This window comes from Nilaparvata lugens, chromosome 7 (genome assembly GCF_014356525.2).
Source record: "Nilaparvata lugens isolate BPH chromosome 7, ASM1435652v1, whole genome shotgun sequence".
Classification (NCBI taxonomy): domain Eukaryota; kingdom Metazoa; phylum Arthropoda; class Insecta; order Hemiptera; family Delphacidae; genus Nilaparvata; species Nilaparvata lugens.
Window position 1 is genome coordinate 30,169,073 of NC_052510.1, and position 19,952 is coordinate 30,189,024.

At 34.7% G+C, this 19,952-nt stretch overlaps 2 protein-coding genes across 2 annotated transcripts in view; both read right to left on the reverse strand.

Moving 5' to 3' along the window:
- The window catches only part of LOC111045506 (serine/arginine repetitive matrix protein 2-like), a 92,236-nt gene extending 88,253 nt beyond the window's left edge, over positions 1 to 3,983 (reverse strand). The window contains 1 exon segment of the mRNA XM_039432495.1: positions 3,753 to 3,983. The gene's annotated coding sequence lies outside the window, so the exon portion shown is untranslated.
- The window catches only part of LOC120352186, a 42,372-nt gene that overhangs the window by 18,389 nt on the left and 4,031 nt on the right, over positions 1 to 19,952 (reverse strand). The gene's annotated exons all lie outside the window — the stretch shown is intronic.

The window sequence follows — 19,952 nt, forward strand, 5'->3', positions numbered from 1 at the left end:
GCGTTATTGTCCTGTCACCAGCTGGCTCAGATCTTTGAATAGTAGACTTGGGATGCGCGTGAACACTAGCGTCAGGTAATCAATTTTCATAACGGCAAGGAAAGTTATGTGAGTGCGCCACACCAGATTTTTTGTAAGTGTAATGATTCACTACCTCTGTTTACGGAGGTAGTGAATCATTACACTTCAAAAGTGTTTTTAAATTCAAAGTTTATATTAATAGTTGAAAAGAATACACAACACAGTACATGTTCGGGATCAAGTAGATTAAATAATATGCTATTTTTGTATAAATTATGTGATTAAGGTAAATATCAGCAATGTTAATAGATCCATCACGGTTTTACATCAAACATTGTTTTAGACTGTGCATTCAGATTGATTGTTGAATAATTGAATGAGTATATAAGATAATAATAAGACCTTAATTACTTATTGATTATAAAAAGAATGATATACTTTTGTAACTTACAAAACCTTTCAAGTTACAATTCAGGCTAGGCCAATGTTTTTAGGATATTCAGTGGATTTACTGAAAACCACGCGAAACTGCCCGCCCTATCAGTATTTTACTGAACTGTTCACTAATATTGTTCTAGTCATAATATCATAATATAATATACTCATAATATAACTACCAAGAGCTAATTTCTAAACTGATGTATATTATGTACTAAATAAGTTCTTATGATAATGTATACGATTTACAGACAAGAGCTTATTTTTAATCTGATGAACATAATGTACTAAAATCCAGGTTCTTATTATTTTGAACTGCATACAATTTTCCAGAAAGATTTAACAAAGTTAGCATGAAATTGAGTTTTATATTTCAAAGACTAGTTACACAATGATACAAATATATTTATTGCAAACAGTGTCACCAAATACATTTATTTCTAGACATTTATTCATAATACATTCATTTCCAACATTATGTCTAGTAATTAAGAGCCTAAATGTAAGTGAGGTATGAATATATCCAAGCTGTCTGTGAAGTGATGTCCAGGCATGAGCTCGAATACAATGGCAATGAAGATAGCAGAAGACATCAAAAACAAAATATCTTTCAACAAGAAATTCCGTTCAACACACTGGCAGTTACAGCTCTCCCCAAAACAGAAGCTTGATGCCTGGTACTAGGTTCGGTTCCCGATTGTATATTTTCTTCAGGAAGGATTTCCTTAGGAAAAATATTACCACAGTGAAAAGTGAATAAAAACCAGGGAAACGAGACTAGCAGCAGCAAGAATGATTAGAAAATGTTTTGTTTTCAATTAAACTTCAAGGATCATGACTCAATCATTAATTGACAATGTCGAATTGTGAAATAATTGGTAAAAAACTCAAATACCTGTTCAATTACTGCAAACAGGTGAAGGCTTCAGATACCTCTGTCTTGGAGAACAAATAACAACAAGGCAATTAATGTGCACCAGTAAATAAATATATGAAAAATACATAACACGACACCGAAATACTTCAACTGGTAGGCCGAATAACTTGGAGCTTATGAAGGAGACAACAATTTACGGACCTGAGAGATGTGGGACTGATTTAACTGCAAAAAATAGTCAAATAATAGTATTTTAATACCGTATACAATTAAACATGAGAAAATTTTTCGATTCTTTGTTAAGTCGATAATAAAGAGTTGTGATAATAGTTTTAAAAAAGTCAGTCTTCAAGGGTCTCGTCACGCTTAGCTACACTACACTGAAATACGTCCCCAATGTCCCCAAATATTAAATCCAAACTACGAATCTGTCCCGTTCACATCAGCGTAGCGTAGCTTTCAAAATTGAAAGATAGGAGGCTACGTATCTCAGCAAAGAGTTCCTAAGAGTGAAGAGACCTTAAATCATGAAGTGGTGTTTACTTCAAAAGTCAAAAATCAAGCAAAAGATAAGTTATAAGAAAAGAATGCTATAAGACCGGACAATAACGATACTGTAAGCACGCTTGTACTAACTTTATGTCTTCGGCGAAAGCCTGCAAGCAAAAAACAGCTGTTTGAATTTGAGATAACGTTTTTGTGTATAAGATTCATTGTCGTTTATTCGTTCTTTGCTGTTCTATTGAAGTTTAAATTATTTTTGAAATTTTCCAGTGGTTCATTTGTTGTTACACTGGTGGTTTGTTAGAGACTATTAGTTGATTCGACTAATATCATCGTATCGTTGGTTTGCTATTTATTTATTCATTTTTGTACAAAAATCTATAGGCCTAAGTCTAAACATAAAATAATCTTGATCATAGAGAGAAAACTAATTCAGGTCAGGTTATCTTGTTCAAGAGCAATTGAAAAGTGCATTCATTTAATCTTGCAAAATTCATTTATTTTATTTAATTGAAAAGATTAAAATAATCAATGGGAAGATTTTAATAAAATTCAAAATATTTAGGACAAATTAAGCAGGGTTTGTTGAGATGCTTTAAAACAAAGTTAGCAATATCTTGTAAGTTATTCTGAAGGATGAAATAAATTTTCACAAAGGCAGCAAAACTCATAGAAGAATTTCCTGGATACAATAAATTAAAATTGAGATTATGAGCTTCTAAATATTTCTATCTGGATAAAGCGCCTGCAAATAACGTTAATTCGAAATAGATAAATTTAGAAGTCACCAAGATTAATTTAGATTCCAATAAAAATAATATGGAAATCCTCTAAGCCCATGAAAAATGAATAATACATTATTTCTAGATGGTGGCAACATACAGTAGCCTACCTAACACTTGTCAAGGGTAATGAGCTAGTAATGGGCTTAGCAAGATGAATTTTTCGGCAACAGTCCATCAAAGTTTAATATTGAAACAGTTTCTATTTAAGAATTGAAACTTAAAAATTTTTCAGTTCAAAAAGCATTATTCCCTTACAGATTGAAATTAAAAGAGATAAATTTAGTTCAGGTGGTTAAATTGAAAGTTAAAACACAGTTATTCCTTAACAAAGGCAATTTCCGAATAAAAACAAATATTCAGATAGAAAAAGGCTGAGTAAAATACGTTATTGGTAGTAACACTAGATAGTACAAAATATATGTTGAATTAATAAAGTACGGGATCAACTAGCCAGCAAGATAAATTTTGCTATTAAAAATGCTTAATGCAAAAATTCATTTTTTAAATAAAAATTGTAGGCTAGGTACAATAACTCATAATCGAATGGTACCTAACTTAGTAATTTGTACTAAGCTTGCAAGAATTTTGACCGTAAATAACTCATAATCAGGCCCGATCAACGAAAACTAATTGTATGCTAGAAATAAATTAAAATTACACTGAAGCCTACAGACTGTCAGCAGCAACAGATTGAATTGAAAAACTAGGCTTGTTAGAAACGCTATAGCATCATGGCCACGGATCGATAATTGACTGAATATCACAGTTCAAGCATGTCGTACGTTAGGCCTACCTCTTATTGTAAATTTAATCAGAAAATAATCTTATCAAGTAATTTTAGATTGAAAAATAATACAAGTTGTAGATTGTAAGCATGGTTTCCCACATAATACCTACTTGAAATAAGCTACCCAAACGTTGGAAACTTCGGTAGAAAAACTTTCGGCTACTTTGAGGTGTTATTTTTTAAAGAATCAAATGATTGCTAATTATAAATCAAGTTTAGAAAATGTAATAGTAGACTGGCAAATAGGGTGAAAGAAATAACCAATAAAATTGCATATTATATAGGTATAGCAAAGATGATCCCAAGGGCTAGACCCTGAGGTCTTTGCCCTCTTGCTTACCTAGCTAAGAACGAAGGAATTTGTTTCCCACTTATGAACAGTTCTCTGTGGCTGGATTGAGAAGTATTGTCCAATTTTTCATTCACTTTTTTAAGCACAACACTCAGAATAAAAAATAAGTTTTTGAAATCACTGACATTGAGAACAGCATTATAAAACATCACATATTTTTTCACAAAATATCATCCCACAGCTTAGGTCGGCCATTTTCTTCAACGTATGAAGTAATGGAGTAAGAACGTAAGAAGACAGAAAAGAGTGAAATATAGAAGAAAGCGAAAGAGCAAATATATATTCTTTTAATTCAAAATGAAACAAAATTCAGCAAAATAAATGTTTTGTCATACCTACATTGATGAATTTGATTGTTCTTCGGAGTCGTTTTTTGTTCAGATACAATGCGCTTGGAAGCGGTCTTTTTCCAGTAATATAATATGTTGGCTACAGTGAAAAGTTCTATATGGCGGCTAAATACAAATACGGTATTTTATCTACGACCATGTTATAATATTTAAACATAAATCACAATCAATCCCATAACAAGGGTCTTTTTGCAATTCATTTTCATATCTATACTATAATGAGGGGTTACCTACCATAGCTCCGACAAACCACAGCATCGACACGACATAGCCTATATCGAGGCTATGGTGGTTCCCCCATCAACACATATAAGGGTACGTTTATGTCGGAGCTGCGATTAGTAATAAAGGGGCGATGTCAGGATACACCACCGTCAATGTCAGACACATCCATCCTAGCACTGAAAATCAGTCTTGTTCTGGCGGTGGCCACTTTTGTCGTTCTTGTGCTGAAAAAGAAGTGTCTTGTTTTGGCGGGGCGAGTCCGTGACTAATTTCTCTACCTGGAAAACAGTCTCTGGTTGTCGCTATCAGCTTTTGACGCTTTTGGCAGAATAGCTTGGAAGTAAACTGGTTTCAATTTTGGCACAGACTGTACTTTCTTTGAAATATTCTTTTTAGAACTTAGTGTGACTGTAGAAGTGTGTGTGTGACCACCATTGGACAATACTCCTGCGTGACATTGTCTCTTATCTCAACCTTATTTAGTTCTATTGCTTCCTCTCTCATTCTCTCTCTCCCACTCTCTCTCTCCCCTCCATCACCCTCTCTCTATCACTCCTGCGCCTTTCTCTCTCACACTCTCTCTCTGTCTAACACACACACACTCTCTCTCTCTCTCACTTTCTCTCTCTTACCCGGTTGTGTGCTAATGCTCTCCTTTCTTCAAAACCCCTCAGGGTTTTGCTATTATTTCATACAATGCTTCAGACATAATTATCTACAACCTATCTTTAATTTGACTTTCCCATGCCTAGATTTGTAAATTTCTTTGTGTCAATAATATTCATTACTATCAACTCTTGCTTGTAATATTGTGAATTCCCCCATTCCACCGAGTAGGATTGTATAATATAGTTGATGTAGCATCGTACTGGAGGGTTGATGGTTGAATGTGAGAGAGGGCCGGCCGTGCAAAAAAAAACTAAAACTGAAATTCAATTGAATCCTCACTTCTTCACTTTCTCACTATAGGCCTATATCCCTCAGAACCACACTCTCTTGTGAAATACACAATCCCCTACACTGAAATAAGTTGACTCCTTCAAGTTATGTGCTCCCAACTTGATAATACCGCCCGTTGTTCTCTCAATAATATTTGTTGAACGAGCGTTAGCAAGTTCATACTTTTTACTCAAGTTCAAAGTTGTTGCCAGTCTGTGGGTTTGCTTGTTTGTTTGAATGCACTACAATAACTTTAGAAAGAGTTGATCGATCAGCTTCAAATTTTGAACACGCACTCTTTGAACCTTTTTACAGGTCAAGTTCGTTGAACAACAAAATATTTTACTCACTTCTTCGTCCTTTTTCAGGATATAAAAGTAACATTTAAAGTACTGCATGAGACAAAATAACTTGCTCCTATGTGTCTGCCTGACTATATTATCCTTCAGTAGCATACGTATAATATTAATGATACAAATTGTGATGGCAGTTGCTAAGTCGTTGGTATTATTGATTTAACAAAATTTGAATTCTGATTCTGAATCATTTACCAATACGGAGAAACCTATGAAGTCCTATGGATTCACGTAAACCTACAGCGTAATATTAATAGGAAAACAGCTTAATGTTCCTTTTCCAAAGATAATATAACAGTGGGCTCCACTGAGATTCTCATTCAAATTGAAAAAAAATTCTGTAGGTAGCTTCAAAATAATTTTGGTCTGCCATCTTCGTTCCGCCACATTGAATCAAAAATTTTCTATGTGGAGGTTTTAATACAAGATTCAAATAATAAAGAATTTCAAGAGACAATGAATGGTGGAAATCGCTCATAAATATATCAAACCGTTTCAAAGATATTCACATTTTAGTGTTGAAGTTTTTGGATATCTGTGATACAGAAATATTGCTCGCCTAGAACAGGATAGATTATTCATCACATATTCTTATCATTATCGTTCCCTAGCAACCTATTTTAAGCGTTTATATTATAGTAGCTGCTGAGAGAGATTTATATGTGATAGATATACCTGAATAATACTATTAAATACTATATTCGACTAAACAACGAGTGAATGAAGCGATTCAAATATAAAAAAAAGAAAAATGGGAATGCGAAAAATATTATAATATTTGGAACTCCATAACTTATCATTTAATTAAGAGACATTTATGGGATTAATAATTTATTGAAAAACTCTAATAATTTAGCAATATTGCACTAATAGTTCTAATTTTAGATGACTCTCTCCTGGATTATTGAGTTATGTGTTGGAAATTCCTCAGTGATTGCTGCATCATCTGAGAAAACACTCCGTAAAAGTGATCTCTGTTCGAAATTAACAGAATGCTCAAGTATAGACATTTAGAAGATAACAAACATTTCATTTAATGCTCATTGAAATCGACCACATCAGTATTATTTACACGTGAATTACCGGTAGTGTATTGTTAATTTATTAAGATTTGAGAAGATAATATGAGCATCTTATTGGTTTTTCTCTCAATGATTGAAATGAATGGCTTAATTGCTTTTATATAATCATGAAAATATCACAGTTTATTACATTCCAGTACAATTATCTTGTTTCACAATCCTTGTCCATCTTGTTTCCATTTCTAAGTAGAGCTCATAAGTATCGTAATCTTGCCATACAATTACCATACAATAATTGAAGTAAGAATAATTTCAACAATTTCATTGGGGATCATATTCTAATTGGAAAATTTCAGTTAGAAAGCTAAAGATACATCAAGCTGTTCCCATAATTCTCAACAACCCTTTACATACATTTTTGATTGTCTGATTGTGCCCTTTCTTTTGCTTTCACTGTGACATCTTGCAACTTGTTAATTCTCACATTGAAATTTATTCAATAACTCACTTATTGTGCTCTGATCAATAAGTGAAACCATTCTGTATTCAAACTATACCACAGAGAAAAATATATTATTTATTACTCTGTACCCGTATCCATCCTTTCAAGGCAATTTTGCTAAATTGTTGATACTGTAGAAGGAATTATACTACTGCTGATAAAGAAAAGTATTAAATCATTATGAGACTCTAAGGATTTGTGTAGATAGACCCGCATTTTCGTTATTTATCTGATCCGTGAGGGGGGCCTAGGCCTCCTAGGCAGCTGATTATAAGTTAGAATTAATATTGATATTTTCATAATACAGTACACCTGAAGAATTGGCAAAGTTTATGGTAAGTGGTGAGGAGGTACTCAGCTCTTCCAACTTACATTGGATTAGTTTTGTGCAGTCTACTATAACAGACGTTCCCATATGGATGTTACTATAGACGTATTTATCATCATATTCAATTTCTGTTTTAGTTTGTTTGTATGTCTGATGGAAATCGAAAACGGCTCTAACGATTTTGATTAAGTTTGAAATATAGTTTATAGTTTGAAATATAGAGTTTGTGGTACGAAAATCATCATTTGGATTAGGACTCATGTTGAGGATAACTCACTGAGGGAACTTAAAAATGATTAGGTACGGTAATAATATTCATCAACTGAGTAGCAGCTGACTGAGAGAGTTTTCCGTCGTCAGTTGAAAACAGTTGATCAAGAGAGTTTTTCATCGTCAGTTGAAAACAGCTGATCGGGAGAGTTTGCCATTGTCAGTTGAAAAACGAGACAGATGTGTTGAGTCACCAAGTTTGTTGACGTCATTTTTTTGAAGTTATTGCATGATTCGAGAAAATAGGTGCAGAGAGCAGCCGAGTGACAGCAACCCAACGCAAATTTGAATTTGAAACATAATGATTGCAGTAATATTAATCAGGTAAATGCTAAAAAAAGTAGTCAGTTTTAATATACCTGAGTAATTGAATTATAACAATTATTCATTCACTTATAAATTTCCATCTCTATGTCTTTGTACTTTCAACTCTGTTTCTTTGATATTGTTATCTTCATAGACGTTGAAGTAGATGGATAAGGGTGGGTGTCTTCCATGAGTAAAATGAAATGTCTATTTCCGACTTCTTCAGTTGAATACTTGTAGCTAGTAGTTCTGTGAACAGTAGACCTCGTACAGCATTTATAAACAGATCTCATTGTCAATATGTCACCCCAATTAGCCCTTCGGACATCGGAAAAAAAACCGGTACCGTGACGAGAAATTGTAGTGTTGAAACGGCCAATGACTGATTGGCGTGTATTGACGATGACAATATTACTTGTTATAAATAAAACCGAGAGCATTGCCAAGCTGTAATCATCAAAAGCTAATTTACAAACATGCCAACATACATATACAGACAAAAGCAAATCCCGTCATTGAAACATAGAAAAATCAATCATCAAAATATTATCATGAAAAAATAACATTTTCCCGCTATTTTGGGAAATGATAACTGTATATCTTCCAGTATTGAAAATGACATTCAAAATGAAAAACAATACTGAATAATTTTATTATATTCAAAATTCTCAATGTTCGAGTAATTAACCCTCCAGTAGGCCTAGACTACATTCAACACAGTAGAACCTATATAATTTGTAGCTTACGGGACCAAGCATTTAATACGAATTTTGGAGGGTGACGAATTGAGCTCTGATTAATGAGGGTCAAGCTCTGCAATATCGAGGCTGATAAAACAAAATACGAGAAAATTATATCATTGATACTGATCCCATCATTGCCCATAATTAATTCATAATATAGCCTCTATGAATGAATATTAGAAAAATGTTGTTAAATATTAATTTGAGATACTTGTAAAAGATTTCAGAGATCAATATAACTGTTCATGAGCGAGTTCTTCAACCAAGGGTGTCTCTAGTTATATTATTATATGTGAATCCATAGAACTTTAAAGTTCACTCCGTATGGGTAAATAATTCACAATCAGAATTCAAAATCCCTAAACTAATAATACCAATTACTATAACGTTAAAGGTATTGCTATCACAAGTTGTATTATCTAATAAATATATAGGCTATGGTGGAAACAAACAATACCTCAACAGGCAGACAGACATTAACAAAAGTGAGTTGATGTAAAATTTGTATATTAATCAGCTGAGTTCGGGGCATTAAGGACAGTATATGTGATTATTCTTAAATAGCATTAGCTGTTATGAATAAATGGGTAAATTATGGTAATTGCATGCAATTAATATTCCAGCTTATTAATGATAAATCACAACACCCTTTTTTCCAATTCACTTCATCAGTTGATGTGATTTTCGGTCTCCTCATCACTGGAGTTATTAGTTACTGTAGCATAATTTTCGATGAACTCATTACTGGAGTTATCAGTTACTATGGCATATCAGTGTATTTATCTTTATGGGAAAACTAATTAGTGTTTTTGATGACAAAACTACGAATTATAGAGAAGTTTCAGTGTACTCACTAATCTTGACAATTGACCTATTAAGTGAAGTTATTTTTGTTTTGTGTCAAGAAATTTAGTAATAGTTCTATTATTAAATTTAAGCTCCAAATAACTGCAGAAAAGAGAGACAACTGCACAAAATAGGAATGATATATAGGACTTACAAATGTAAATGATATATGGGACTGATAAATAGGAATTATACAGTTACAAGATAAGTCATCGCCTGATATTACTACGAAGAGGGATAGAAAAGAGTGATAGGTTTCAGAAATAAATTGTCAATGGTCTTGTTAAGAATAGCCTACATGTGGGGATTCATCAGAACAATACCATTGTTTGAAAACCAGACAGCTCTGCGTAGTACAGTCCGTCCAAGAAGTAGAACCTGACCGTCTTGTTCTTGAAGTGTCAGAGATTCGATGTGTCTGACTTTGTCGTTTCTGTACGGATGTAAAAGTGACCGGTTTTGGCGCCTAACGCACACGCCAATTCGAGACTCTTTCAAAACAGTCTTTCCCTGTCGCTGGCGTACGGTGTCGATGGATGAGATAGTCGCTGTCCACTCCTGTCAGGTTCTGGGTGTGTCAGAGGACTAAGGTGGCGCGTACCCGTAATAAAAGCTGTGATTCTAGCAACGCGTAGATAATACCAACGTGCTTTCTAATAATAGGCCTGTTAGCAGCTTCTCTTTGTCTCAGAAACAGAGTAACGGCAAGCAACAGTCGCAGTTATAACATAGTTATTCAAAAGTATTCTCTGAGTATCTATAGTGAGGTCCACGTTATAATGGTAGTGTACGATTTGCAATGGTGCTGCTATCCTTGTCTATCGTTCAACAAATGTGAAAGAGTTAGGGGTTAGGTTTTATTTAGGTTATATTTGATAATGTTTTATTGGGATAGGTTAGGTTTTTGCTTTAAAATTGCAATATGCTAGGAGGGGCTAGGGTCTAGGTAGAGTTATGTTTTTTGATGTTTCAAAGGTAAAAAAGATAGGTTAGGGGGTTAGGATTTTGCATTGAACCACATGTTTGTGAACATGTTCATGAAATGAACCACGTGTTTATGTTTTGTTCTAAAGATGACGAATAAATCTAAAGTATTAAATGTGAAAGGTTTAGAGGTTAGGTTTAATTTAGGTTATATTTAATTAGGAATGGAGCTATCGTGTTCACAGACATACACACACACACACACACAGACCAATACCAAAAAATCATGTTTTTGGACTCAGGGGACCTTGAAACGTATAGAAAACTTGAAATTGGGGTACCTTAATTTTTTTGGAAAGCAATACTTTCCTTACCTATGGTAGTAGGGCAAGGAAAGTAAAAAAGTATTGGAAATTTATGTAGAACAAAAAAGGTTTCTTCAAATTGATTAATAGACTGAAAATGTTTGACTTACCTGTGAAATGGTATTTCATTTCCTTTAACATGCCCATTCTTGCATCCAAATGCAACACAATACATCACCATTTCTCGGTCGTATTTTTATTCAATTCTACGCATTTTACGACAAATACATCACAATATTTAAGAGAAAAGGTTGTGATCTAATTCTGATAGCCCTAATACTCATTCAAATCCGTTTTTCAACTTTAAAAATGAAAAATCGTACTCAAGAGCTGCAACAACCTTCTTAAATGTATGAGTACGAGAAAGAAGGGTATCCCACACGGTAGGCCTGTCTCACTCACTCCGCCTTACACACTTTTGGCTGTAGCTTAGCATTGGACAGCCCGTTCCAGTTAGTATTGAGTGAACGATCTAACGACAGAGAAAACGCAAATAGACCAAAGGCAACCCCACGTGACCTCACTACCAACATAACGGTTTAAAACTGAGTATTTCTCTAACTAAATAGAATACTTCTGCCAACTTTATAGTGAATAATAATAACAACAGATGACATATTGTCCACAGCTGTCTCAGTCTCATGTCAACCGTACATTGTTTACATTATTATGATAGAGAGTTTTTAAAGTGAATATGGTTACTTTTGATTTTCATATCTTATATTATTTTCTTTACCAATTTCGAGTTGTTCATGTCGTTTAAGTGGATATGGAGAATATTTTAGGATCCAATGAAATATGAGACTACGAAAGAGGATTAAATATGAAAATATGAAAGAGGATTGTGACGAAGTTCATCTGATAGTTGATTCTGAGCATGACAGCGATGTAGATTCAAATAATTTGATGTAAGAAATTTGAAAAAACGAGGAAGACCGTCTCAATAAGTGGATGATGAGAGACTTAATAGCAAATTGCATCTGCTCTATCAACTACCAGACGGCAAGACCAGAGACTGTGCTGTTTGCAGTGATAGACGGCCAGGAAAAGAGAGAAAAAGAACAGTTTTTATTTTTTGTAAAACGTGCTCAAAAAATCCCGGACTACATGTAGGTGAGGTTTTGAAAAATATCATTGTAACAACAAATTTAAATTGGACTGAAACTTGATTGGACTTGACTGAATTGATTCACAGCTGAAAAAGAAGAAGATTTCAAGAATGATTATGCGAGATTTATTAATATGTTTAACTTTTAAATATATATTCCATTTAAATTCATCATCTTAAATATATGTGTATGTAGATAAAAGAATACTTTTAGTTGAATTCATTTATGTTTTTCAATTTGAAATACACTCTGAAAAACCTGTAGAATGGAGTAAAAATAATTCCGAGTTGGTGGGAGGGAACTATCAATATGGCTGTCGAGCTGACAGTGAGAAGGAGCTGGCCAGTAGCACTGGCCATGCGAGCGTCGGAGACAACTCAGATTGAAATATTTCCGGGCTGCATATGAAACGGGAACGCGCCAACTAGTCTCCCCGACAGTAAAGCTCCTTTTAAAACCACATTCGAGGCGATTTACTGACGGCGTCAACTGAGCTCCTGAGAGAGGAGCTTTACTGACGGGGAGACTAGTTGTCGTCAGCGACCGAGGAGCTTAGTTGTCGTCTGCGGTCCCGACAACTAGTCCCCTCCGAACCAGTAGGGTATTTACTGTCGGGGAGACTAGTTGACGCTAGCGTGCAAGGAGCTTGGTTGTTGTCACCAAGCCCGACAACCAAGCTCCTCGCACGCTCTGTGTGCCAGAGTTTTCGCGAGTAAACTGACATATATATATCTCATGCACTAACTCTATGGATTTCCTGAAATCACGCCTGCTTTTCCCAGTCATTCATCACTTTTTTAAGAGTTATATCACATTTTTCAAGAACCAATAGTTCAACTTCATAATGAGGTTCAGCTTGAGTATTGGTTCATATTTTTATGTTTTTATCCAAGAGCCACATTTCAAAACAACAAGCAATTGAAGCAACTTCAAAATACTCTTGACTGATCAACGGATGTACAAGAGGAATCCGTTTCAATGGGATTTGCAGGCGAACGAAGCGAGTCCCATTGACACTGCCGGGGTCCAGGGGTCATGGAATCACAGGCAGTGGCGGTTCAAGGAGGATCCAGCAGCAATAGTATTATAGAAAATTGAAGTGAATTGAAAAATTTCAAAGTACAATACTATACATTCTATTGATGAAAACTATTTGATACTAGTCGGCAGGCTCGCTTCGCTTGTCTACATTTTTCATATAGGCATGCTTCTTTCCATCAAACAGTCAAAAGAGAATTTTAGGAACCGTTTAATTCAAATTATGTAGTGCAGGATGGAAAAAATCGTGTTTCCATTGGAATGAATAAATATTTCTCTGTAGAGACTTTGTTAGGATATTATGAAAATTATTGTATTCAGTTCAGGCCTTTGAAATTTGAGATAGGAATGACGTGGTTAACTTACAAAACTTTCATATCAAACTCTCTCAAGTATGAATTTTCTGAAGAAATATACATAGAAAACTAAATGAAAAACTGGAGAAAAGAATCCCTCTAATTTATTTATCAGCGCCATTTCCTCAAGTTTACACTTTCAAATTCAGTTGTTCCTGAGACCCCTGGAAAACAACTCTGAACCAAAAAAAATATTACACGGACCTGTGGAACAGATGTAAACAATTCCTGTCCATAAAATAATAAAAAAACCGAAAAATATAGAAAAAATTGGAAAACGCCAGCTTTGCGCGTATCTTCGGTGAAATATTGGGCATCTCTCAACATAATAGTTTTAGACCCTAGCTGACATTTGTTCACCCTGTGAACATTTTTACCTAATTTGAAAAAAGCTGACGAAAAGAAGAAAAACACTTATTTCGGGCCTATGTTTGACGTTATTCCACAGCTCTTCTAATAGAACATTTTCTACATCTAAGGCCCATGTTATACGAGCGCTAATGCCGCGGCGTTAACGCGGCGCTGGCAGCGCTAAACCAAGTTACACACAGCGTTGTTAGCGTGCACTATGGAAGTAACATTGCTAACTCAAGTTATCAGCGCTCGTATAACATGGACCTTGAGGTGCGTACAGATTTACACGCCGCGAAAACGTGCAATTCATTTTTTAACAGCTGATGCCAGACTTTTTATATCTGTATCTTACCGTTTTTGTAAGAATACAGATATAATCAGCTGATGGAAAGTGGATTGGCGTGTTCGCGGTGCGTGAATACGCACAGGTGCTGTACGCACCTGTTTACCAAATTTGAACATTTTCTGTCTATTACCCTACTTCTTTTTAAAACTGAGGAAACGCAGAAATATTCTTAAACGCTGGAAAACCCGTTTATTTTAGGTGTATCTTTTGCGTTATTCTAAAGTCCTCCTACTACAACATTCTTACACCCTAGCTGAGCTTCTCCACTAAATTTGGATATTTTCTCTTTTATATTATTTATATAAATATATAGATTTGCGGGGAAGGATACCCTGAATCCCATCCAGCTGAGGGCTATTCCCAAGGTGTCGTCCGATGAGCAATTCAGCAAAAAATAGTCCACTGAGCGATCCATTGTTCAGAATAACAATAAGGATAGGCAGACGCTAATAATGGGAGGACTTGGGTGTCATTAATCATCAGGAACTGTGACAGAGGAAGGCTAAATGGGTAGTGTCGTAAGTATACTCGTAATACGATATATTGATGATAATGATTGAATCAGAACTTCAGAACCCACCACCTTCCATAAAAACGAATCATTTGTTGTTGAATAATAATTTTATCCAATGAACTGTTATCAATTTTACAAACTGTTCTCAAAAGCTTGTGCAACTGACTAACATTTTACTGGTGACAATAGAAAAAATCGATTTGGGTACTATTTACTGGTGATAGTAAAAAAAACTCTTTAAGGCTGTGCAAAGGCTGAAAATAAACTCTCTACTGGTAATATTTTTCAAAGTTTTTTGATTTTTATATCATCAAGCTATCAAAATGAAAAAGTTTCCATAAGAAAACATTTATTCCCATAATTTTTTCTCTTAATTTTTGAGATTTGAGCGCCTAAAGTTTAAATTTTTGGGATTGAACATTTCAAATTCGGTAAGAGATAAATCCATGAAATTTAGAGGATATTGTTGATCTTACTCATATATCTTATATACTTCATGGTATTGTTGATCGTGTAAAACAGAAATTTTCTGAAAATATAGATTTCTGAGAAAGTTATTCAATTTACAAAAAATGCTCAACTTGAAAATATTCAAATCGAAAAATTTTGAAAAAAATCACCAGTAGAAAGTTTAATTTTAACCTTTGCACAGCCTTAGGGTGTGAATTTTTGAAAAAGCTATTCCATTTCCTAAAAATGACGGAATAACTAAATTCCAGCCATTATTGACGATTGTAGATTGGCAGAAATAAAAATATTTGTGATTGCTTGTGAATGTAGATTGCTTTAGATGTGAAGTTGATCTTAAATCTTCTTGATATATGTGAGATACTTTATACCTTATATCTATTTGCAATAGTGTTACTCATTCACTTGAAGAAATGCAGATGATTGATAGAACTTGTTGGAATTGTAAATTTTTATATATAGATATATTATATAGGCATAATGAAGATGAATTTGAACTGTTCGAAGCAGAAAGCTATTCGATCTTTGCTCAACAAAGTAGAGGGATTTTGAGATAACTGACGGGTTTTTTTGCTCCAAAACCCCCTCCCCCCTCTCCCCCCTCGTCCATCCCGCCACCCCTTTCCTCCGCCTGTAGGGTGGGGGGGGTGTTCTAGAAATAGATTTCCCCTTCCCCCTGCCCAGTGGAGGTGAGGGGGTTGAAAAGAGAGAGATATATCTTTCTCTCTCTCTCTTTCTAAAAATAGATTTCCCCTTCCCCCTGCCCAGTGGAGGTGAGGGGGTTGAAAAGAGAGAGATATATCTTTCTCTCTCGCTCTTTCTAAAAATAGATTTCCCCTTCCCCCTGCCCAGTGGTGGTGAGAGGGTTGAAAAGAGAGAGATATATCTTTCTCTCTCTCTCTCTCCCCCTCCCCAGGTGAGGGAAAAAAAATTTCCCTTTTAGGAGGAAAAATTCCCTCAGGGAAAAAATAATTTCCCTTTTAGGAGGAAAAATTCCCTCTCTATACCGACAGATTAAAGTGAATCCATATTTCTACATCTAATGCTATACTGACAAATTAAAGTGAATGCTAGATGAGGGGAAAAAATCTATTTGAGAGGGAAAAATTCCCTTGGTGACAGATTAAAGTGAATCCATATTTCTACATCTAATGCTATACTGACAAATTAAAGTGAATGCTAGATGAGGGGAAAAAATCTATTTGAGAGGGAAAAATTCCCTTGGTGACAGATTAAAGTGAATCCATATTTCTACATCTAATGCTATACTGACAAATTAAAGTGAATTGAGAAATTCTCTCTCTCTCTCACATCTAATGCTATACTAGTGAATCTCTACAATGATCTAAGTTCTTTTACATTTTTTATCTGCAATATCGTACAAGCATTTCCAAAGTTCATCGGAATTTTTAACAACAGATAATGCTGAATCATTTGAACAATCATAATGTAGATGGCCGCTGTCTAGAATATTGAGCAGTTCGAAAATCTCAGATAAAATCGAAAAGCGTACATTTTCTGTTTTTGTTAACGGTAAATCAATATCTTGACATCCTGTTGAAAATTTAATATTCTTCGCAATTGAATCAAATTCGTTAAATGAAATTGACATCAAGAGTCAAGTTAATTTTTTGAATTTTGAAAAACCATAACACTGCATGTTAAAGGCTTCCCAGATGTTTGACATGTGTCGAATGAGGGGAATAGAGAAAGATATATCTCTCTTTCTAAATTGATGAGATGCATGTGTTATAGGGGCTCGTGTCTGTATAAAAAAGATCACGCCACACGTGTTGTCAGGCCTAGCTCTAAGCAGCAACTAAACTAAAAATCGTGAATGGGATATTGGAATGAAAAATCATTTGAAGGCAGAAAACATTTATTTACACATTTCAGCACAACTATTCATAATTTCATCTTCAATTTTAATTAGCTTATCTATACACAAATTATGAGGATGATAATAACATAGATAGTCTCTTATGTCATTTAAATTAACCGTGCTTAGAAAAATGTCTTTCAATTGTTTCGCCAAACTATAATTTTCAGGAGTTGATTTCCTAATTGCACTTTCACACTCATCGTACCAATCAATACAGTTTTTTAACCTCACTTCCAATTCGTTGTCAGCAGCCAACCACTTTCTCGGATCCATGTTGTTGAGTAGTAAACTAAGTGTAGGCAGGAACTATTATAGAGTAATTAAGTGGTCTTTCTTCATTAATTGTCGACAGACAACATGTACACGCTTTATGCAGTCTCAATGCATGTAAGCAATAAACACATTGTAGATCCTTTCCGTTGTAGAAGAATCCATAATGAGCAAAGTTTCTTTTCTGCGAATTTGTGTACATCGGAGCCATTTTCATACTTTGCATTCGATTGTTTTCGCACAAGAAATTATTTGTTTGATACATATTTTTAAACAACAAAGAATTATAATGTTGTGCAGAGAATAAAGTACAGCGAGAATGTGGTCTATTTTTATGAATGTTACACACAGCATAACACCATGAACTAGTGAAAAAGCTGAAATCAGGTTTTGGAAAATCCTCTGGTATACATTGAACGTTGCTATGCAATCTTCTTAAAAACTTTGCTTTCTCAGTTCCTTTTGTAAAAATTTTCTCATAACCTGCAAGGTAATCACATATTAATGAGTCACTGTATTCTAAATCTCCATCTTCCCATTTTATTTTATGATAGTGACGTTCTAACCATGTTACATCGTTATACAATTTTGCACTCAATTCTGTCTTTGCAAATGGTGATTTGAAATGGAACACAATATAATTATTAAACTGATCAATTATGGCAAGTTCTTTCACAATAATTTGATTACAATCTTGTTTAAACCAGTGAAGATCAACCGTAGCAATTTTCGTAGGCGTCTGCTTGTCCACTTCTTTATCTTCGGCGGGCTCGTTGAATCCTTCGTCTTTCTCCCTCCCCTCCTCCTCCTCTTCTCGTTTCTCCTCCTCCACCTGCAGCGGCTTTGGTGTACTTGCTTCATAATAGAAACTATCAAGATCACACTGAATACTGGTAGTTTGTGGCTTGTCCAAAATATCAGAACACAAAGAATAGGACATGTTGTCTGTTCAAAGGTGAAACTGATAATGAACTAAATTGAGCAGAATGCACACCTTATATAGGCGGTGCGCAAATTACTGAACTTCTTTCACCATGCTCGTCAGAGGTGTGTACTCCATCACACAATCGCTAATTAAAACGCAATACGCGGAAGTATTTGCAGGTACTGCACTATTAAATTCCATTCCAATACGAACATCTGTCGATGATTTCAAATGACTTGGTTGGTGTGAACAATCTACAACAATCAGCGGTGTTGATTCACAAAACGTTTTAAAGTCAATTTCTGTTCCGAGTTCGCTATTGATTGAATGATTATAATATGAGGGCGCGAAATCCAGGAACATGCGGTATAATACCTCCTTCTCACCTAGCAGATTTTCATATGGATAATACTCGCTGTTCAAATATACTTTAACATTGTAAATACCACAGCTATCGAAATTAGATATTGATTTTTTAATTTTATTCTTACAATCAGTTTGAAATGCAATTTTAACATATTTTGGACTATCAAAACTCGATGTGGTACGAACTGCCCAAGAATGGTTAAGTGAATTTTGCAAATTTGGTAATTCACAAATTTCCCAATGCCGGAAACCTAATTTCAGTGGAGTGTCAGCATCGAGCAGTCTCAAAAATTTCAGTCTTACATGATCTTCTAAAGTTATGTAGGGCATTCTCCATTGTAGTTTTGTAATTTTCACACTAACGCTTGTTCCACTTGTAGACTCAACACAATTTAGGTCTGTCGGTGACCTCAATAAGACGAGTTCCTGTTTTAAATTTAAAATTATTCTTAGAAAATCTTCAAAAAATGGGAGGATTAATTTCAGCGGTACACAGAAAGTGAATTTATTATCCGTTAGCTCATATCCTGCTCTGTCAAAACCAGCCAAGTGATATGTGTTTTTATCAAGAGTATTCTTCACTAGAATAGCTTTAATTGTGGATGTTAATCCAATCAATCTTGATTTAGAAATTTGCTGACCTGCTAATTCATATCGTATTTCGTCAAAAAGGTTGCCGATTACGTTACTGCTTAATTTAAAGTCTGCTGCAACTGGTGCATCGCCTGGGTCTGTTCCCGGTTTTGTACAGTTAACTGTTCCCTCAATCAATATGAATGATTTACAAGGTAAAGAATAGACATCTAAAGAATTTATGCCAATACGTGCCTCGTCAGAGTTTTTTATTTCCTGTCCCGAATAAACTGTATGAGTGTGAAATTGGAATTTAGTAATATCATTATAAAACTGAAGGTCTGTCTCCACATCCAGAATTTCACTAATTGCTGCCGCTCCCCCTCCTAACATTTCGCCAATCAACTATAAAACCCAACTTTTCTAATATTCTCGCGCTTTTAGCCGACAAAGCACGTTTGTTTTTAGGTGTTGATGCTATTGCGTTCCTTTCTTTAATGACTTGATTGTGCATGCACATATTCGAACGTGGGTTGAAAATAAGATAACCCATTACTTTTCACGTATGTGCAACCTAATTGTAATTGTATCTCCACGGAAATCAATAAACGATCCATTCTGGTCCGTTACCTTCACATTAATAGTTTGAATTCGATGCGTATTCAAAGGTACATAAATAATCGGTGATGGTACTTCGTTTATTAAATACCCGCTAGGAACCTTTGGTAAAAATTCGTAGATTATATGTTTTTGTTTTCTGTCAGAGTAACTGCCACATGCTAAATTACACTCAACTACAATACTGTCAACG